The sequence below is a fragment of the Pinus tabuliformis genome, chromosome 8 (genome assembly GCF_031772625.1).
Source record: "Pinus tabuliformis cultivar Carrire ecotype Pingquan chromosome 8, CPIR1, whole genome shotgun sequence".
Classification (NCBI taxonomy): domain Eukaryota; kingdom Viridiplantae; phylum Streptophyta; class Pinopsida; order Pinales; family Pinaceae; genus Pinus; species Pinus tabuliformis.
Window position 1 is genome coordinate 1,978,998,732 of NC_142294.1, and position 23,412 is coordinate 1,979,022,143.

Below are 23,412 nucleotides of genomic sequence, written 5' to 3' on the forward strand. Positions count from 1 at the left end.
AAGGGGTCGATTATAAGGAGACTTTTGCCCCCACAGCAAAATGGGCTACCATCCAGAGACCAACAAACAATTTCTTTAAAATCGAAAACCTCTAAAACACATGTAGCATTAGCTAGCCAGTGTTCCAAATTATATTATTATGTTTATCCTCTATATTCAAATTAAAATGCCCCTGATAGGTGAGTGAACAATGGAACTTCCTATTGTGTTGTGCAAGTGAATTAATTGTATCCCCACAAATAGCATCCTTCTTTTTTTACTTGTAATATTGCTTATTTAGTCAATGCACTTAGATATATGTGATAAGTTCATGAGGCTTTAAAAGCTCTTACCTAAATAGATTTCAATTTATGCTAATATCTAGTAATACATCTTTTTATCACTTATTGAACTAGGTGTAGTAATAAGAAGAAGTTGATAACTCATGGTATGTCTTTTAAATGGTGTTCATTGACCAAATGATATAGCCTTGTTTGTTTCCTCTTTTAATCTTAGTGTTAACTTTTTAAGTTATATAATTATTTATATTATGTAATTAGCATCACTTAAATCACAATGTATTTTATCAAATATAAATAATAATATGTTTTAATTAATTAATAATTTTACAAAAGTATTACTCTTTACACTATCACTATTACTAACTATTTCAATGATTAATACCGTACATCTAAATTATTAATAAATTATTGTTTATAAACCTTATTATCATGAACTAGTAAAATATTTGATATAATTTATCATATTAAATTATAATTTACAAATATATATTATTGTACCATATCTCTTAATATTTACAAACAATTTAATTTAATATTTTACCTAACATTGATACTTTAATAATTCTCTTATATAATTTTTGGTCTGCCTAAAGGAACAATAGAAGATCATTTCGAATTCTAAGTTAATAAAAATTTATAAATATTATTATCACAGAATTTAGTTAACTTAAAAGAAATGGGTTCTATAACATAAATTTAAGTTCTAAATTAATAAATGGAAATGTTACAATTATAAATGTTATAATATGCCTAAATTAATAACCGGAAATTTAAGTTCTAAATTAATAAATGGAAATGTTACAATTATAAATGTTATAATATGCCTAAATTAATAACCGGAAATGTTACAATTATAAATGTTATAATATGTTCTAAATTAATAATCGAAAATGTTACAATAATATTACAGAAATTGTTTAGAATATATTATTTTGACAATAAAAATATTAAATTAAATATTTTAAAAATTAAAAAATAATTTTAATTTTTTTAAAATATAGTAAATATTAATTTAATGTATTAAAATGTATTCATAATTTATTTAATTAATGATTATCTTGATTTTCGTTATGTTCATTAAAGTATATTGTTAGTGATTATCTTGATTTTCATTATGTTCGTTAAATATATATTTTTAAAATAAATAGATTTTTATGAATTTTGATTTATATTAAAAGTATTGTTTTAAAAAGATCGTCTTAATGATGAAGAAAAATATATTGTTTTAAAATTCATAGATTTTTATAAATTTTTATTTATATTAAAAGTATTGTTTTGAAATTAATAGGGATTATTTTGATTTATACTAAAAGCATTGTTTTAAAATTAATAGATTGATTTATATTAAAAGCATTGTTCTAGAATTATTAGATTTTCATGAATTTTATATTAAAAATTTGGTTTTAAAATTAATAGATTTTCATGAATTTTGTATTAAAAGTTTGATTTTAAAATTAATAAATTTTCATGAATTTTGATTAGCAGGGAATTATGAATTTAAATTGTGAAATTTATACCACATAAATATAAGTGTAAAATTTCAGAAAGTTTTAATTTATTTTCTAATCTAATTTGTTTTAAAATTAATAAATTTTCATGAATTTTGATTCGCAGGAATCATAAATTTAAATTGTGAAACTTATACAATTTAAATATAAGTATAATAGTTTAGAAAGTTTTAATTAATTTTCTAATCTCGTTGATTTATAAGTGTAAAATTTTAGAAAGTTTTTATTTATTTTCTAATCTAATTTGTTTTAAAATTAATAAATTTTCATAAATTTTGATTGGCAGTAATCATAAATTTAAATTGTGAAATTTATACCATCTAAATATAATTATAATATTTTAGAAAATTTTAGTTTATTTTCCAATCTAGTTGATTTAGAATATGATAAGGATTTATTGAGATTAATTCTAAGATAAGGATTTATTAGATTACAAATTTTAGAATATGATAAAAATTTATTGAGATCACAAATTTAATATATGTGAATTTTTAACAATTTAAAATCTCAGAGATTTTCGAGGGCGTTGAATTTATATATATACAGTTTTTAACCAAATTCTATATATACATTTTTTTAACCAAATTCTAGATGAAATTCCAAAAAACAGCACTTTACACAATTTTCATTTTTAGATATACTGAAATCCATTTATTTATTATAACACATTTGAAATCCCATTAAACTATAAAAATTTATTGAGATCACAAATTTAATACTCAGATTTTTGAAAGTGCTGATCTATACATATATAATTTTTAACCAAATTCTATATACATTTTTTAATGAAATTCCAAAAAACAGCACTTTACACGATTTTCATTTTTAGAAATACTGAAACCCATTTATTTATTATAATACATACTTGAAATCATATTAAACAATACTTTTACTAGAAAATTCAAAGAGTCAACTCGAAAAGATTAAGAGTGCCAAAGAAAATTGAAGCCTGCAGGGACAAGCAACGGAACTCCAATGGCAATAACCATTTTATAAGAAAATATCACTTGTCGATGAGTTAAGTTGGCCATTAATCGAGGGACATGCTGTGTTTAATGAAAATCCGCAGATGTGGACAACAAGAGACGGACAGCAGTGTTGATCTACAAGGACATGAAGCGAAAGAAACCCAATTCCATGTGCGGCCGGAGGGCGTGAGATCTGTGCCATATTCTTTGTATATGCTCTTTATGTTCCGGAAACTCTCGATTCATGAGGTACTGAGACTTGCAATTAATGCAGTTCATTTTAAATTTGGGTAAACTTTCATATCCTGTGTCTCCAGCGTTAATAGTGATATTTCTACTGCGACTGAACTCAGAGCTCTAGCACGTGACGATAGATGCTGCTCGCTGATTAAGGTCTATTTATTGAAGTTGTTAATTCGTATCTATTCGTAAGAAAAGAAGATACCGGCAGAGACGGGGTCGATCAGATTATTGAAGTTGTTAATTCGTATCTATTCGTAAGAAAAGAAGATACCGGCAGAGACGGGGTCGATCAGACACGGCGTCTCCCTCCAAAAATTTATAATTGTTCAATAACAATTATTTCTTTTTTCATTACCCGATCAGTCTCATGGGAAAATTACCTGGGATTAGACCCGCGTTATTAGTCCAAGCGCTCAGCGTACACAGTAGTTTCTCTTAATTCTAAAATTTGTGCACTGAGAATCTGCTTTTACACATAACCAGATCAAAATATAAGAGCCACTCTTTCCATGGAGCTTTTTTTGTCAACTTACTATCCTTCAGCTAAGATTTAAGATAGTATTAATCTTTGGTATCAATTATAACCCTTTGCCCACCACCCCACACTATGCAGGGAGACTTGCTCCTCCGCAGCTTCCTTTGTTAACTATCCTTGAACTAAGCTTCCGGAATGATCTTTTGTTGGGTACCAATTGTAACCTTGTCCCATGAATCAGTGTTTGGTATCACTTATAACCTTATCAATTATTGCTTGATCCTTGATACTTTAGCCTTATCAATAAAGAATGGATCGGTATTTGGGTGATTCTTCCCAACTGCTTGCTGTCAAGGCTTACATTGACTGAATCGCCAATTCATTTTGTGATCCCTATGCTCCAGTCTATACTCCAGTCCATGTATGAAGAGGAATGTGCTAGATTGTGATTACCTATGCTCCCTCGGCATGATTTAGTAGATCTTCTATTCATGCTGTAAAATTTTCAAATTTATGCACCATGCAATAGTTGATAAACATTTCTCTCAGCATTTAAATATCTTTCCAAAATTGGGATTCTTTTCCATTCTCAATTGACCCTTGTAACCATTTTAATATTGTTGGAGTAAATGCTGAGGAAATCGTTGGTCCACTTGAAAGTTTTCCACAAACACACTACTGCGGCCACCATCTGAACTTTTACATTAAGCACTGGTCCAGTGAAACCATGAGAGTCAAAGGTCTGGAAAGTTAGATAAATTATTAAATTGTAGTAAACTGTAAAACTATTAGCTATGTTCTCGTGAGATTCTCTCTCATAATGTTATCATACTTAGGCTAGAGGCCTGATCTGAATAAAAAAAAAAAATCTGACAAGATATATTCGCAGTGAGCTCATCTGATGCTTTTTGGTAAAGCTTTCTTTTTGCCGAGTAAAGAATAAAGAGAAACTTGAAAATATTCAAACAAATCATTTAACTTTCGAAAATATACTTTACTGCCAAATGAATGCATTTTTCTGAAAAAGCAGCAAATGCGTGATTCTCTATATCATCCCGAGCTGTTTGTAACTGCCTTACGCCCTTCCATTTCCACTTATTGTCCCATTTTTTTGGGATTCTCTGTAGCACAAGCTCTTCCCTTTTTGAGATGTAAATACATGCTTGCAATTTTGAGAGTTTGAGTTTGCCTACATGTGCTAACATGAAGTACGCTGCCACTAAGTTCGAAACATTTCCAAATCTCTAGTCAGACCCGATGTTTTCCAAATTGAGCAGACTCCGAATACTCCTACCTAAGACAATAAAACAAGAACTAATTAGAAGCATTACCAGTAGAGTGCTCTGAGAGCCTGTCTGTAGATGCCAGCGTAAAATAAATGATGTCATTCAAGACCCCCTCTGAAAGATAAAAAGTCAGAATTATTTATTCCATGCATCCATACATTAACTAAATATTTCAGTCACACATGGGTCCAAAGACAAATAAAGCATATTCAATTAACATGCACACAATATCTTTGAAAGCAATGTGGCTCTTACAAAGCAGTTCAGTTCTCTGGAGTTCTCTGGCATTCCTTGCAATTGATATAGGTGTGCATTGGAACGTTTTGCAAATCCTAAATACGACATCATCTTGGGCATCAATGTTGCACTATTGTCAGACGTGCCTTATAGCATTCACTGCCATTAATGTAATGGCCACCTAATGGATGGCTTTATGCAGTCAGGGCAATTATGGGCATGCTCTAGTTAAAGAATAAGAATCAATTAACCTCAACTAGTGGCTCTCTTACAAAAGACGAGAATGTGAGCAATCCCATTCACTTGCAGAATCTGCCTTAATAATCACCAAAGTTTTCATTCATTAACGTTCTATACAGACATTATTTACACCAGATACAAATAAGTGTCATCTTGAATAAAAAAACTGGGTCTTCATTTAAATTGCCCCGTTAGCAGCCTCTATGAAAAATAAAATCCCAAGCTGTCTTGCATAATATAGTATCCAGCATCTCTGAATTTACTCACTTTTTTCAATTTCTAAAAATTTGAGGAAAATATAGAAATCATTCACTGTAGGCATGCCACCCGGTCCAACAACAGGATGGTTGCACTGAAGCGAAATTAAATAAATGAACATAAATAAGGAAAGTGAATAACTTCGTATGTGAAGTTAAGTCATAACTCACTAGAGTAACAGGAATCAGGAGGCCTTCGCTTGTTAATGTCTTCTTTCATAAGAATGCAGACCCAATGGATGATTTTAGAGACTCAGAATAAAAGCTGCAAAACTTTCTACCTGATTAAGTTCAACAACCCTAAAATATCCACAAAACAAAGATTCTCGACGTTGAATAGTTTGCATCAGAGTAGCTGTATACTGGCTTGGTTTTAATCCCCGACGTGCTGATGCTAGGTGTAAAAAGTATGGTGACAGCTATTGGAGCGGTACTAACATTTATTTCATGCCCCTACTTTTTAAGCTGCTTCTCCGGCCGGCATAATGTAATCCCTTCTGCTGACATCAACAAACACAACACACAGCATGAACCATGGTTGAATGAATTCCCAGTCCTGCCAATGTGATGAAATTTTTTACAGCCTCTGCAATAAATAAAACTTTGATCTGCATCATCGTTTTCATCAAACGAAAAAGAAGCAATTTTTAAGAAGACACAAATAGCAAAGATTTAATAAAATAGAGACACGCTGAAAGTAAACAGCCACTTTATGTATTTTACTATTGCCATTACAGTTCGCCCTTTGGCTGTAGGTTTTCTGAGATTTGTATTCTATGGCTCTATATAGTGGAGACTGTAAAAGCTTAACATTTAGGAAATTTTCAAACATAACTTCAAGCAAGGTTAATCGAGCACTTCTGTGCATCCTATGGACCAAAAAATTGCCACGGTCACGAAGTTATTCAATTTCATAAGAGGTTTCAAATTTAGTACATCTGTTTTTCATAAGCGCCATCAATCTTTAAAAATTAGGCTATGTAAGTATTTTGTTTCCTTTTTTTGTCTGATTCATTTTTCATTGGTCATTACAACCACAAAAAACTTATTACAGGCACTCTAAAAAATACCTTAATGCAAAACCATCTTTAAAAGATTTGGTTCGCAAAAAACAAACATCTTTAAAAGAATTTAGTTTGTTAAAAACTACCGTGCAAGGAAACAGAGAAAGGCTGACGATAACAATCTAGCTAAATCACATGAAGCTTACAAGAGATTAGCTGGATGCTATTTATTTTGTTTCAGATAATATTCATACAGACCAGTCAACAGAACTAATTGTTATTGTTGTCTCATGGCATTTTGTTATCAGTATATCAGGAGTTCCCGAGTTGAAAAGCAAAGATCGGACCATTAAAGCCTTTGAAAAGGAGGTTGTCCACAATCCAGCGGCGTACAAGTCACCTGAAAATGAGGACAAACAAGTCGGCCAAATAAAAAGATAAAAGAAAACAGCGTCTCTCAACAGAAAAAAGATTAAGAGGTATGGGTTGGATTAGAGAATATGGAACAATAAAGCATAAATATGGAACAATAAAGCATAATATTCTCCTTAATAAGATCAGTGCGAATTTACAAGGGTCACTTAATTAATTGGCTTTTGGCCTGTAACTAACCTTGCTAAGTGACAATCTGGATAACATGACATCTTGCTCTCCAGAGTCCAAACCATCACATATAAGGCCAAATCCTTGGCCATTTAAAGTACGGAACTGTAAATCACTTTGCCAACTCCTGTTTTCCAAGGGTATATAACAAATGCATCACAAGAAGAAAGGCACAAGACGACTTGGAATACTTCAAAGCCTACCTCTTTTAGAATCATGCTTTTATCCTATGCCTTCATTGCTGCAGGGACTGCAGTGCTGTTTTATTTCCACGATAATTCGGAGACAGCGCTAGAATGCTGCTAAGTTTCAAATGGCGCTACAGCCCTAAGATCTGTGATGGTGAAAACACTATGGCTGTTCTTGTTCTTGTATAAAGCCTGAGATTTGCCTAAAAAGCGCTAGGATCAGAGTTCCATCTTTAATCAAGTTCGTTCCCCACCAAATAGGACACTCCATATTATTGTTGAAAATATTATAAACTCGAAATTTAAATTCTCCTTAACACAGAAAAAGGAACTTTCGTCGCCGAAATTGTTGTGCGATTGACCACTGAAAATTGTGAAAAAGCGTACTAGCTTGTTCCCATTGAATAAAATGGATTTAAAAACAATCTGGATCATCTACAGCAAAATCTTTAACCTGAAATTTTTGTTGGACAGGTCTTTACACTGAAGGAAAAGGAACGAATAGGCAATCAAAAACATCAGTTGGAATGAGATACGGGAATTTCCCTGAGATGGTTCTCCGACGAGATGCAATAACTAGAGCCTGCAAAGGTTCTCAAGTATAAAATGCCAGCATCATGCTAGATGCAAACTTCCAAACACCGTATTAAGAATAATTACCCTCTTTTGCCACATTTTCTTTTTGCAAACAGATGCTTCCATCAACATTAACTAATAATATCAGCCGGTTCCAAACCTTGTAAGTATGAAGCAAATCCTTCTTAGTTTTGATCTTGATAAACATTCAGAAAGATCAAAAAAATTACATAATAATTATTGAAAACGTCCTAGATGCAAACTTCCAAACACCGTATTAAGAATAGTTACCCTTCTTTGCCACAATTTTTTTTGCGATCAGATGCTTCCATCAATATTAACTAATAATATCAACCGGTTCCAAATCTTGTGAGTATGAAATAAATCCTTCTTGGTTTTGATTTTAATAAACATTCAGAAAGATTAAAAAACAAAAATTACTTTAAAAAACTGAGATAATATATATATAAAGAAAACGTTCTAGATGCAAACTTCCAAACACCGTATTAAGAATAGTTACACTTCTTTGCCACATTTTTTTTGCAAACAGATGCTTCCATCAACATTAACTAACAATATCAGCCGGTTAACCTTGTAAGTATGAAGCAAATCCTTCTTACTATTCAGAAAGATGAAAAAAAAATTACTTCAAAAATATTGAGTTCAAAAAACTGATACAATATCTATATATAATAATTATTGAGAACGTTCACCCCTTTGCCCAAAAAAAATAAAAAATACAAAAAGCGGAATTATGTTTCATTTTCATTTTTTAAAAGAAATGGATACGAAAGTTTTATTAAAAAAGAAAGCTGAAATCCAGCGTAAACCCGTTACACTTCTTCAAAGTTGTTAATATCTTTGTTGGTTTGAGTAGGGCGACTGAATTAAAACCCTTCGGCAAAAATTCCATAATACAAAAATTTTATTCCATTTTCAACTATTATTTTTCCAAAATACTTCCAAAATCCAAATACATTTGCTTTTCATTTCTTACTTTTTTTTCTTTTTTTTTATTGATTTGAGTTTGACTAACTTCTCATTTTCCTTGGCTTGAATTCAACCCGTATTTTCTAATGGTATTTCTGCTTCATTTTCCTTGGCTTGAATTCAACCTGTCTTTTCTGATGGTATTTCTGCTTTTATTCCCCCACTTGAATCCAACCTTATGTTTTCTGGTGGATCTTTTATGGTGGATCTAAGTTGTTTTTCTGAAAATGGTCTTGTTGTTTCCGCTTTTTCCATATGCCTGATCAGTCCAAAAAATTGCATTTCCAGTCTTGTTCCCTAAAAGTTCAATGCACTATCTCGAATTCACAAGGATTTGCTAGGCTTGGTCCTCATGCATTTCTCGCCGAGTGTCTTTTGCTTCCTTTAATGAATTCTCTCTGACATTTTTCTTTTTGGTTTTCTTTTGCTTCCTTATTGTCTTGGATCAATTTTTGGTTTTCTTTTGCTTCCTTATTGTCTTGATCAATTTTTCCATATATATATAGTATAATGTTCTCTTTGAGCACCTTCTCACCATTTGGATTTTCCCTATTTTTCTAAATTATTATTTTGCATCGTTTTAAGCAATTCTTGATTGCATATCATGTTTCATAACACATTCAACATCGGAATGAAATATTGTCATAGTCAATCTTCTAAACCCATACATAATCTAGAACCGTTAAGTTAATCTCTACAAAAAAAAACCTTTATTAGAATCCATTTTAGGCATATTTGAGTATAGGTCTTGAAGAAATACCTAGTTTCTAAACCACTGCAATAAAATTTCTCTATTGCATGTCCATTAGAAGTTAACAAAGGGAGATTCCAAAGATGCAAGGGAAGGTTTGAAAGCCTTATCCAAACTAGAGCCAAGGAGATTGTCATTGTAATTGGATCAACAAAAAAAACAGAGAACAGAGCTGCATAAGAGTCCTGCACTTCTCTAGAACCAGGACCCGAAATCACAAACAGTTATCTTAGCTTCATGATTATCAGACAATAACAAAATAACACACGAGCGAAAGTGTAAATGTTCAAATCAATTAGTTGCAGCCAAACCCACTACACCTACAAACCAACCTTAATCTAAAATAAAAATTGCACAACTAAAGGCTTCATCCCCCAAGACAACATCAACAACAGGACCTTCTTGAATTATCTGGAGCACAGATCCGGATTTCAAAATTGCACTCTAAGACACTTTGGCTTGATTTGCACGAGCAGAAGCGCTTGCAGAACCAACTGCCATTCTTGTGCTTTAGGTATGAAATCAATGTCTCTTGAAGGAATGGTGACTAAATCTGCATTTTCTTATGCTCACATCTCAACCCAAGGAGAAGATGATTACTCTTGAAGGAATGGCAACTGAATCAAGACGGGGTTTCTTACAGTGCCATGTTGCAATCTAAATCTGTCCTTTCAATTGTTTGGTTTGTAGATTTGATTTGATTTTGGCAGCCACTGATCAATCTTCATAAGTGGATCTCTAATACATGGAAACCTATAATATCTCAAGAACTGAATCTCTACCCACTGGCTCAGGTTTTTTTGTTGTCGTCATTGATTCTCTCGAAGATAAGAAGATTATTCGTGATTATGGGTCCTAGTCCCAAGGTAGTGTTGGGCTCTTCATGCAAACCTAGTCTCCAATTTTTGATCTAGTTATGGTGTCGATATTTACAGCTCCAATGTGGTTCAAGGTCTCGAATCTTCCCCTGCATCATTAGAATCTCCAAGTGTTAATTTCTATTGCAAATGCAACAAAAATGATTATTGTTTAGTTAAAAAAATAAGAATTTTAAGGCCACTTACGTTCAAATATACGTGAGATGGATTTTAAGGACTTTAATAAGGCTTTTCCTATCAAGATAAATCTTACATCGCCAAACTATGTATGGGTTCAAAAGCTTGATTGCAAAAATGTTTCATTTCAAAGGCAAGTGTTACAAAACAAGGCATGTATCAAAAATTGCCCAAGAGATTGCAAAATAATAGTCCAAAAAAACAGGAGCTCAGAGAGAATTATACAACATTCAACTAAGGATTTTAATAAGGCTTTTCCTATCAAGATAAATCTTACATCGCCAAACTATGTATGGGTTCAAAAGCTTGATTGCAATGTTTCATTTCAAAGTCAAGTGTTACAAAACAAGGCATGTATCAAAAATTGCCCAAGAGATTGCAAAATAATAGTCCAAAAAACCAGGAGCTCAGAGAGAAATATACAACATTCAAATAAAAATGGACCCAAAATAAGAGAGATGTTGGACATTGGGTTCAACAATCCTCATGTGTTTCGCAACATGGATTAACCGCCTCTCATGGATCCTAACTTTGGCAATTGTAGCAAGATGCTAGTGCCTGCGAGATTTGGCGAGATTTGGTCTAACGACAATCATGATTCCAACAAGTGGTATGAAATTGACAAGTCTCAAGTTTGAAACTCACCTAATCCGTGTTGTTCACCGCTCCCCATGTGTTTTGTGACATGACTAACGGCCGTTCATGGATCCTACATTTGCCAACTGTAGCGGGGGCAAATGCTTGCGAGTTTTGGTCAAATGGCAATCGTGATTCCAACAAAAACAAAAACAAAAACAAAAAAGCAATCAAAAAAAAGTTCTTGTTCCAAAAAAAAATTACCAAAAGAAACAAAAATCAGCCAAAAAAAAAGTGCATGTCAAAGAGGGTCGTGCCCAGTGACAAAGGAAACCCATATTCAGCAAACTCTTGTGAACTTTGGACCCTCCTCATAATTATCATGAAACGAAGGTAGGAAAAGAAACATCATGAAAAGCAACCTACTAAAAGTGACAAAGACAACAAAGATCACTCCCAGAGGGGTGACCCCTAATTCAATAGAAAATACAAGCTTGATCCAAGTTGGGAGAAAGGCCAAAAATATATAGCCAAGGAAAACAAAAAGTCAGTTAAAATCAAACTCACAAGCATTGAGAAATGGAATATAAATATACTTGAATTTTGGGGGTATTTTGAAAAATATTTAACAGAAAAAAGGCCATTTTTATAAAGAAAACAAAAAGTCAGTTAAAATCAAACTCACAAGCAATAAGAAATGGAATATAAACATATTTGGATTTTCAGAGAATTTTGAAAAAAAAAAAAAAAAAACTTTTTTATAATATGGTTTTTTCGCTCGAGGATTTAGATTAAGTTGTGCTCAATTTCAAATTAAAAAAAAATATTGATAACACTGAAGAAATGTATTAGCAAGCCAGATCCCAAACTCTCTTCTAATATAAACTCTCTTAGTTGTGCTCAATTTCAAATTAACAAAAAAAATATTGATAACACTGAAGAAATGTAATAGCAAGCCAGATCCCAAACTCTCTTTTAATATAAACTCTCTTTCTTTAAAAAATAAAAATATATAAATAATAAAATAAATATTGATAAATATTTAATGATGTGTTCTTAAATTGTAATAAATCAACTGCAGTTTTACCAAAATGAGTAACAGAAAAAGATTAGATTTTAATCCGATAAGTGTTTAAATTCAAATTTACAAGACAAAATTATATTTTAAAAATGAGTTTGTAAATTTACCATGTGGTGTCGATTAATTACTGTTGAGTACAAACCAATGAACATGGGCATTTAGTACGAAAAAAAATCAAATAAATAATTTTAAATATTTAAACTTAAATATTATCTAACATAATTTGATATTTAGAAAATAAAGATAATGTAAATAAATAGAATTAAATCTAATAGTTATAAATTATTAAAATGCTTTCCAAACTCTCGTTCAAATTGCGATTAAATGACTCGATAGTTGCAAAAAAACCTCAAGAATAATATCATCTTCACAGAGAAGCCAAAGAACAATACAATTAATTCAATTAAAACTAGAAAAAACAATTAAATGAATCAGAGAAGCTTAGGAGTAATTTAAGCTGACTCAACCTAGTTAGTTCAATAAAAACTTTAAAAACACGGTCATTAAAAAAACAAAATATAAAAATAACTTTTTTGGAAAAAAATAATCACAACTTGAGTTTACAATTTCGATCTATTTTATAAGATACCTTCATCATTTTAATTTTATAAAAATAACTTGTCCTCACAATGAGTCACGCTGGTTGGTTCAAAACACGTCGACAAATATCTCTGTTTATGTGATTTAAACCAAAGTCCTACTTATAAATAAGTAGAATAGTTAACATCGAAATAACAGCTAACATCAAAATAACATATATATAGCTGAGCCAAATAACATATATATAGCTGAGCCATGGGACTAGTGAGGCATGTGGGCATATATATAGCTGAGCGATGGGACTAGTGAGGCATGTGGGTTTGGCTTTTGTCCTTGGAGGAAGTCACTCCAGCCTTTGGATCAACAGGCAATGTCTTCAGCGATTGCAGGTTTTTATGATGAATTTTAAAAATTAATATCATTATAATTATAATTATAAAAATAACTAGAATAGTTGGCATCAAAATAACGTATTTATAGCTGACCCATGGGACTAGAGACGCATTTGGGTTTGGCTTTTGCCCTTCGTGGAAGTCAGTCCAGCCTTCGGATCAACAGGCAACGTCTTCGGCGATTGCAGGTCCGGGATTTTTATCAATCTGAAATTCAGTTTCATTTTTAAAAATTCATGTCAATGCTTTGAATTTTGTCCCTGGTTTTGTGGGTATCTGCCTAATTAACCCCTGGATTGGATTGGATTATCCAAAATAATATCACGCCACTCCCATTTGATCTCCTCTGTTCCCCTTTCTGTCTATTCCTCACGGGGTCACTCTGGGCCATTTTTCTGTATTTTAAGTTCACTCTCTGTCAATTGTCTTCACCCACACGCCTTGGTTTTACCATCCCCTGCTCCCCCGTGTTCTTTCAACTCACTTGAAGCAAAAGTTCATCATTGGTTTAAAGTTTAAAAACACACAAGTCCAAGCAGTTGCTAGGCCAGCCATGGAACGTTACAGGGACAATCTTTGCAGCGGTTCAGAAAGCTATTTCAAGTGGAAGAACAGGTCAGTCAATCTCAAAGATTCATCCTCAACGGTCTATAGAACAGAAAAAACTATGGAATGGGTTTCATGATGTTGGGAATTCTACCACCTCCTACATGCAAACAGTTAATCTGCATTGACAATGACACACAACAAGAGTTAATCATATGGATGGGAGACCAGATTGAAAAAGTTGACAAACTCAATACAAAAGTCACATTTCTCGACAGTGTTGAATTTGATGAACCTATCCTATCATAGTATCCTATCATAGTGTTGTGAATTTGATGAACTTGTCCTATCATCTTAACCAAAAAAAGTGTAAACCATCCAGGAAAATTACCAAATAAATTGGATCAAGTGCGCCACTATAAATTTTTAACAGAACATCTATAAACATCAAAGGAACTGCCAACCAAGGGCCTCGCTAATTGGCCGACAAAATAACGTTCAGCAAAACGATATAATTTGTTTTGTGGATAATCGGAAAGAAACCTTTGAAAATGTCCCAAGACAAAATGGTTTAACATTCATTACAAGTGAAACCCCAATAAACCCCCGGCCCTGGGATTCACATTACTATAAACCATTTGATAGTCAGAGGTGTTTTGCTCTCTTACAAATGTTCAGAAACAGATCTCCATATCTTTTTACTGCACCCCGGTCAAGGTATTTAGGAGGATCACCTCAAAAATCCTGTTGCCGTCTGATGAGAGAAACCGGCAAAACGGATCGACCCTTACTTCAAGTTCGCAAGGCCTACTCTCCAGGAGCAGAGTACAGCACCGAACAACAGGCCTACTATCCAGGAGCAGAGTACAGCACCAAACAACAGGCCTACTCTCCAGGGGGCAGAGTACAGCACAAAACAACAGGAATAATCAGCTCTAGGAGGACACAAAGTCAGGTCCCCAATAAACCACCGGACCCAGTATTCACATTACTATAAACCATATAATAGTCAGAGATGTTTTGCTCTCTTACCAATGTTCAGACACAGATCTCCATCTCTTTTTACTGCACCCCGGTCCTAGGTATTTAGGAGGATCACCTCATAAATCCTGATGCCCTGTCTGATCAGAGCAACTCGCAAAACGGATTGACCCATGTTACTTCAAGTTCCAAGTTCATAAGGCCTACTCTCCAGGGGCAGAGTACAGCACCAAACAACAGGCCTACTCTCAGGGGGCATAATACAGCACCAAACAACAGGAAGGATCAGCTCTAGGAGGACACAAAGTCAGGTTCCCCTATCCACCTAAACGGTGAAAAAAAAAACACAAATAGCTGGAGTGATCAGCTCTAGGAAGGCCCAAAGTCAGTTTTCCTTATCCAGCAATATAGTCCCCACTTAAAAGTTTCTTCCCCGTCACTTTGGAAGCAAGGAAAGTTGAACCCACCACTCTTTCAGGATTATGCAACCAAGCCCCCTCAATTCCTATAACTCCCCTGGGTATACTATCTGCTAATGCAGCAGTCCTTTCAAAGGGATTTAGGATGTTATGACGAGCATATGCTTCGTGATCTCCTCACTCGTCCTCTGCAACCAACTCTATATTGTGGTTTAGCTGTTGGGAGGTGTTTTAACATTCCACTTCTATTTCCACTTTATATCAATCCCGATGTACTCTTTAAATCCCATTGACATGCTTTATGATCATTTGTTAACACTAAACAAAAATATTGATTTAAAACAAGCGTATGGATTTGATTTGGAAGGGAAGTACTAGATGGAATGAACCAAAACAAATCCCATTTGTCTAATTCAAATAAAAATAAAAAGATTTGGAACAAGCATATAGGTTTGGTTTGAAAGGACAAGTCCTGGATAGGATGAACCAACATAACTAGAGAGAAATCCCCCCCTGTAATATAACAGGGTTGACCCTATATATGTGCTCTGGTAGGGTAGGTACTTGCTACCTTTGCACCCCTGCCTATGATTGTCCTAGATGGAATGAACCAAAATAAATCCCATTTGTCTAATTCAAATAAAAAATAAAAAGATTTGGAACAAGCATATAGATTCGATTTGAAAGGACAAGTCCTGGATAGAATGAACCAACATAACTAGAGAGAAATCCCCCCTGTAATATAACACAGTTGACCCTATATATGTGCTCTGGTAGAATAGGTACTTGCCACCTTTGCACACCTGCCTATCATTGTGTTTTCAGGCTTTTGCAACTTTTTTCTGCAGGGCCAAACTCTTGGCAGAGATGCCGTGCCCACTTTTACGGCAGCAAAAGAATAAACGGCCTAAAATTCCTTTCCATTCAAATAAAAATGTTCACAAAACTCATAGCCCAAAATGATCAAAGTCCATATTCCTCGTTCTGTATCCTGCTCCCCCAAACGGAGTCTAAAATCAAAGGATTCTAAATGCTATCCAGTGGAAAATTCTTACACTGCAATCATCTGTCAGCCCATGGCTAGGCATTTTCAAAGAGAGAGTTGTGCCACTACTGTACTCACCATTACGCTGAATATCAAGTTGTTATATTCATCTAAGAGTTGTTTACACACCCCACTCTCACTTTGTATTGTGTTCATTTGTTATTAATCAGGGACATAAATTTGAGAGGACGAGTTCTATATAGAATGAACCAACAAAACTGCTAACAATCCCCCATGTGACAGTTGACCATAGATGCTTGACACATTTGCACCGCCTGCCTCTCCTCCTGTCTTCACGCCTCCAACCTCTCTGTACGCCCGAATTCTAGGCAGGCAGATATACCACGGAGGGACTCCTTTTTCGGCAACAACGGAATCCTCAGCCCAAGATTCCCTTCTTTCACAAAAACAGTTAACAAAATTCATAGTCCAAAAATGATCGGAAAGTCTATACTCCTGGCTCTGGAGTCTACAATGAAAGAATTCTAAAAACCATCAACTGGAAAGTTTCCCTGGATTAGCAATGTTCTAGCAGCAGCCCCATCAGCGGGACATTTTCAAACAAAAAGGAACGATGCCTACTGTAGCATTACATTTATCAGCAATCAAATTGCTCATTGATACCAAATCTCAAAGCACCCTAGTTGACTGAAAGATAAATTTTGCACCAAAGTTTCTCCAAGACTCTAAGTACATCACAAGCTTCAATGCAGTTATGAACTGGAAAATCAAATTCTTGCCTTCAGATCTATAATTTTCACATTCATGGGGCAGCAACTTTCTAAGAGATTCTATTACAATATGAACACAACTAAATTTTCCCTAAACAAACACCAGACTACACATCAACTACGTCTTTTCCATTTATGAACGAAAAGAGTCAAAATACCCTTATCACATGTACCGTAACATCAATCCGAAAACCTAGTTTGGTGAATTTCAGGTTACCATCGGTGATTTCCCTTTCTAACAACAAAAACCATAGCTTAATAACCAGACCATTTAACTACCTTGCATCTAAATTATAGACGTAAAATATGAAAAGAAATAATAGCTTGAGAGATCTATCTGGGCAAAGATATATAACTACTCAAAATATATATGATAACTCAAAGATAGATAATAGAGATGAGTTGTAGTACAACAGCTTTTCAAAGAAGAGAAAATTTCTTCCAATCACTCCAATACATTCATATATTCATATATCCAATTCACATGATTCATATACCCAATTCACATGTTTCATGTTCGTAGATATAATATCTATATACGCTTTTGCACATGTAACCCCTCTTTGTTAATAGAACCACTATTACATATCCACTTAGTCTATTACATACATTTAACCCAAAAAATTAATTAAAAAGCCCAAAAAAAATCTCTTTTCACAAAGATTTAATATAAATACATCCCGTGAAGCCCAAGGACATGAGAATACATCCATGAAGGAGCCTAATGACATGAGAATACATCCCATGAAGGAGCTAAATGACATGAAATTATCATATGTTCGGCTCTAAATTAAAGCCAATGAATAATCAATGTCAACTATAACCCCTAGCCTTTCAAGGTAACGATGAAGGTTTGTTCACCGCTACCGAGTAACAGATGCCTATTCTACGTGATTCCCACTGCCCAGTAACAGATATTTACCTATTCTAGACATAAACTTTCCATTCCATGCATATCCCTTTAAACAATATCATATACATTTGATCCAATATGATATATACCCCTTGTTGATATTAAAACTATAATTAATTAATGCACACATGGCAACTGTGATCTGGAGTAATAAAAGATCTCAGACTGTTCTGAAGAGCTCTCCACATTCCAAAAATACAATCCATGACTGCCAAAATGCAACTTTGTTCTTGGAAAATTGCCTGAATGACTATGTCAATATCAATCCGCCCTTCCAGCTACAAAGATACGCCAGCTTAAAAAGCATTGAACTACACAATAAAATCATCAATTTTCAGAACTGTCAACCTACACACAGAGTTGATCCATTGCAAGAAACTGACTTTCAAGTTTCAACAATGTTAAACTTACACTTAACATTCATCAGTAAAGACCTATGAATAACTGCTCCCCTTCTTCAACCGCACTCTCTGTTCCTTTTCAATGCAAGAATACAAGTCATTGAAGAAACATATGGTTCACATGCCGAACATGTAATTTCTCCAAAGTTATCATTAACATACATGTTACATATCAAGAAAACATTACAACCAGCGATGAAGACAAACTATGCATCAAGATTTGCTGCTTAGTCGTCACACTACGAGTCCAAAAACAATTTAATAAAGCTTCACCTGTTTTGCTAAAATTCTATAATTTCAGAGAATGGCAATAAAAAAAAATCCATAGGTCGACTTTTACAATCCTCTATCCTTCCAAAACATCACTGACAAAAGAAACACTCACCTCAGATATATACATACTCTGCTAATTGGTTTTTAACAAATAAATGAATAGATATATTAAGATCAACAAAATGCTATAAATGCACCTGCCAGAGAATATAGCAAAAGAAAAAATATAATACCCTAGCCTTGAATTACTGCGGACCCAGGAGCAATTTAGTCTGAACTGTACATCAACTCAATAATTCAAGTGTATTAATTCTTCAATGCACAGAATGTATAATCATCCCACTAATAAATCCCGAATTTATATAATTGTCTCCGTCAGATTGATCCTGCCAATTACAATATCTCAAGATAGCTTATCTGATTAGAATTAATCAGATAAAGAACAATTTGCTTACCTACTAGCTTGACCATCACTAAAATCTGTTGTCAAAGTCTGAACTGCCCAATTAACAATCAATCATGCGAAAAGAGTATATTGCCTTTACAAAAAGCCTATTAATGACTTTCATCAACTTGCAGGAACCAATTGATCAATGATTGGAACATCATCTTTTAACTATGCCCTAAGAAAAATGCCATAATTTTGATAACAAATAATAACACTGAGTTATTTACCAACGGGTGTTGCACTATTATATAAACTAACAAGTTGAGCAAATCCACCAGCACATTATCACAAAAGTTCAACCTATCCATAAATTTTCTGATACAATCTTATGAATTGATACCAATTTACAATTCATTAATTGAACACGTCTTTTCCCGTGGATTATTAACTGGTTACATTTACATCTGTCTTTGCTGCTGTGATGTGTGAGAAATTTGCGACATGGCATGAAACAAAGGGAAGTGACGCAAGGAAAAAGGCAGTGAAACAGGAGAAACACGATAAGTTGGTGTTTCATACTAAGAGAAGTAACATAATAGGTTTCATCAAGGAAAAAGGCTTTACTTTGATAACATTTCTCCCGTGGCCTAACAATAATAGTGTTAATGATTACGATCCGCCATTCCACTAATTATATATAAACAAACAAATTAAGCAAATCACGCTAGCACAAACGGATCCATAATAGATGGGTGATTAGAACCCAATAGGAAATCACATTCACTTATCAAACACGTGTGAATTAAACTTTTGAAAGGTCCACTTTAGGCAACCCACTTCGAACGACATATTTATTACTTTAACAAAATCAAATGTTTTAGAAAAATATTTGATACATGTAAAGGTCATTTCACAAATAAAAATAAAAATACAATATTAATGACATTCTTATAATTTCGATATGACTGGACATAAGCACCATTCATTGCACCAATACTTCAATATACGTAATTTGTGTAACTTTTGTACTCTAGATCAACAGTTTTATGCATTGTGAACAGACGATTCATAACAGGTGGGTGATTAGCGTTGTGAACAGACGATTCATAACAGGTGGGTGATTAGAACCCGCTAGGTAAATCACATTCACCTAACAAACACGTGTGAATTAAAAATTTGAAAGTCCACTTTAGAAAACCCACTTCGGACGATATTTATGATTCCCACCAAAATCAAGTGTTAAAAAGAAGGCCTCTGATACATAATATCATTTCATAAATAAAAATGCAATTTAAATGACATTATTATAATTTCGATATGACTAGACATGAGCACTATTCATCGTACCAATAATTCAATATACCAAATTAATGTTAATACTTTCTTAATCAACATCATATCTAACAAGAGCCACAGTAGTGGCGGAAGTCCCTGCGAGATGCGGTTTTCAATTCATGATTCGGATTACTATTCGTCTTTGGGAGGCGCGGTGCTTCAATTTTATCGTGCATGAATGAGGTTATATGGTAAAAGAAAGTCAAGATTTCATTGTATACACAGGAAAACTGAATAAATTAAATAGAGTAAAAATAATTATCATTACCAACAGGAGACCTATTTCAAGTAATCAATAATTTAATATGGGCATGCAATAATAAGGGCATGTAATTGCTGAGAAATGATGAAAACAATTCAATTCTCTTACATATTAAAAATAAAAAATAAATTAGTTATTAAAAATGGAGTAGTAGTTATAACAAGATGAAAATTGGAAGTCTTCAGCAAAAGTTTGATACGTAGCGAGTTGTTCAAATTCACTTTAGATAATATTTCCTAATTTATTCATGTCGATGTCAACGAATGACCAAAATGTAGGTTAATTGGATTCAAAAATACAATCAGTAGTGCACTTTAGATAATATTTCCTAATTTATTCATGTCGATGTCAACGAATGACCAAAATGTAGGTTAATTGGATTCAAAAATACAATCAGTAGTGCAAACAAGACTAACATTGCCACAAATGACCACAAAGTAGGTTAATTGGATTCAAAAATACAATCAGTGGTGCAAACAAGAGTAACAGAGAAATATTGAAGTCCTAAGTTTGCCGAGCCCTACTTTAGCCTCGGCCATAAACCATTGTTTCATCGGGGGACACCTTTGGGTTGTAACTTCTCCTTATATATCTACACTATGACGCAAAGCACCCACAGAATGTTGATTGCATATCATCCATGACATTATGCGCTATTGCACACTGTTATCCGCTGAAATTGTTTATAAACTAAACTAAATTTAATTATGAGCACTTTCTTCTAACTTTTGTTTCTCCTGTATCTCACTCTGATTTTGTCAATTGGTAGCTTTCACATAACATTATTTATGTAACCGAATGCTATGAACCTTTGTTTTGTGTGTAAATAATTGATTTGCTTCCAGAATTTTTGTGCACTGACTATTGCAGCTTGTAGATGTGCCATAAAACAAATTACAAATACAAATATGAACCAGGAATTCTTTTTATATGAACCAGGAATTCTTTTTTTCCTTCATACAGCTGTTGTTATATGATCAACTAGACAAAAAAACTTCGTGATATGATCAGTATGTGAGAGTGCACACATTCAGAGGAGTTATTCTAACAATATTGTGGCTTGTGGCCTAGACAAGTCATCATCATTATACAATTGATAAAAGGTAAACTTCCACCAAAATGAAATGTTCCATAGTTTTTGAGTTTAGATTTCTGTGATATATATTAATAATAACAAAATCTTTTGGAAATCTTCAGGACAAGATGATGAATCAGATCCCGGCTATGAAATAAATAGATGAAGACAGCAGCTAACTCGCTGTTAGGAAAAATGGCTAGTTTCACCAAAAATAACTATTATTTTAATTTTTTTATTTTTATTTTTATTTTTAATTTTTGTATGTTTTTACCGAGATTAAAAAGAATTTTAATTATTATTTTTTGAACAAATCAATTTAAGTTATAAATTATAATGCTATAATAATAATTAGAATTCAAATTAATATATATATATATAAATAAATAAATAAATAAATATTAAAATATATATATAAATAAATAAATAATAATAATATTTTGGAAAGTTGAATTCTAATTAACTTCAAATTAAATAATATTTATATTATAATAAAATTAATATTACTATGGAGGTATTAAATAATATTTATATTATAATAAAATTAATATTACTATGGAGGTACTATTAGGTATTTGTATTTTAATAAATAAATAAACCAAGTGGCTAAGATGTTAAAAACTTAATGAAGCTATTTAAAAAAAAACCGGAGATCAGGCCATTCTCATTCTTATTAAAGACCCTAAGAAGGTGGGTATTTTCATCATCAACGTAATTTTCATCAGAAACTTGCAACGCCGGAGTGGCGTAATTTTCATCAGAAACTCGCAACGCCGGAGTGGCTTAATTTTCATCAGAAACTCGCAACGCCGGAGTGGCTAAGTGGCTAAGGTGTTGAGAGCACCTAGTTTAGTTTCTGAGCCGGGAAATGTTCAATAGTTTCAACATCTCAAAATCTCTTCCCCTGCAATTTGCAACGTTGCTCCCATTTGTCCCATAAGCCCAACCAACTGTCCCATAGCCCAACCAACGTATTCATCACTAACCAGGACAACATATATTTTCTTGTATTATATGCCAAATAGCCAAAACCCCATGACAGGAAAACCAAAATTATCGTTAGTGGATTACGTACCTTGAGCTAAATTAGGTCATCAACTTGATCCACAAACACCTTGACATTGTACTTTATGTAGTCGAAATATGGAGATAATCTCTCAGGATTTGTGAATATGTATATATATATACATATACTAGAGACATCCGTGGATGCGAAGCTCCGAGCAGTCAGAATTTGAGGAGTCAGTCAGAATCAAAATCAATTGAGAGAGTAGCTGCATTCCGTCATTGACAAATGAACGCATACCTGCAAGGGCTGCAAAGGGGGACACTAATTCAGCCATTTGGTTGTCTTCTTGCGGTGGAGAGAAGCTTCACATTGCTGGGCATGTTGGATGCTGAATGTTGTAGGTGGTGCCTATGCAGTGTTGAGCATCAAGGGGTAGCAAGCTAAGCTCCAAGCAGTCAGAATTTCAGGAGTAAGTCAGAATCAAAATCAATTGAGAGAGTAGCATCATTCCGTCTGAGACAAATGAACGCATACCTGCAAGGGCTGCAAAGGGGGACACTGATTCAGCCATTTGGTTGTATGCTTGCTGTAGAGGAGAGAAGCTTCACATTGCTGGGCATGTTGGACGTTGAATGTTGTAGGTGGTGCCCATGCAATGAAGCATCAAGGGGTAGCAAGCTAAAAAAAAATTGGACACATTTCTGACCAGGAAGCGGTAAGATGGGTAAAGCTGTGGATGAGAGTAAAATGGAGAACATGTTGGTAGGGGAGCAGCGAAGAACA

General features: G+C 33.6%; 1 long non-coding RNA gene across 18 annotated transcripts in view; it reads right to left on the reverse strand.

Annotated features, from left to right (window-relative positions):
* Nucleotides 1-2,700: 2,700 nt before the first annotated feature.
* The window catches only part of LOC149244377 (uncharacterized), a 36,718-nt gene continuing 16,006 nt past the window's right edge, over nt 2,701-23,412 (reverse strand). For 4 of the 18 annotated variants that reach the window (XR_016246744.1, XR_016246745.1, XR_016246746.1 and 1 more), the window contains 2 exons: nt 5,017-6,081; nt 2,701-4,769 (listed from right to left, as the gene is read on the reverse strand). This is a non-coding gene — a long non-coding RNA (uncharacterized LOC149244377). The other 14 variants (XR_016246734.1, XR_016246732.1, XR_016246731.1 and 11 more) reach the window with 14 other exon arrangements.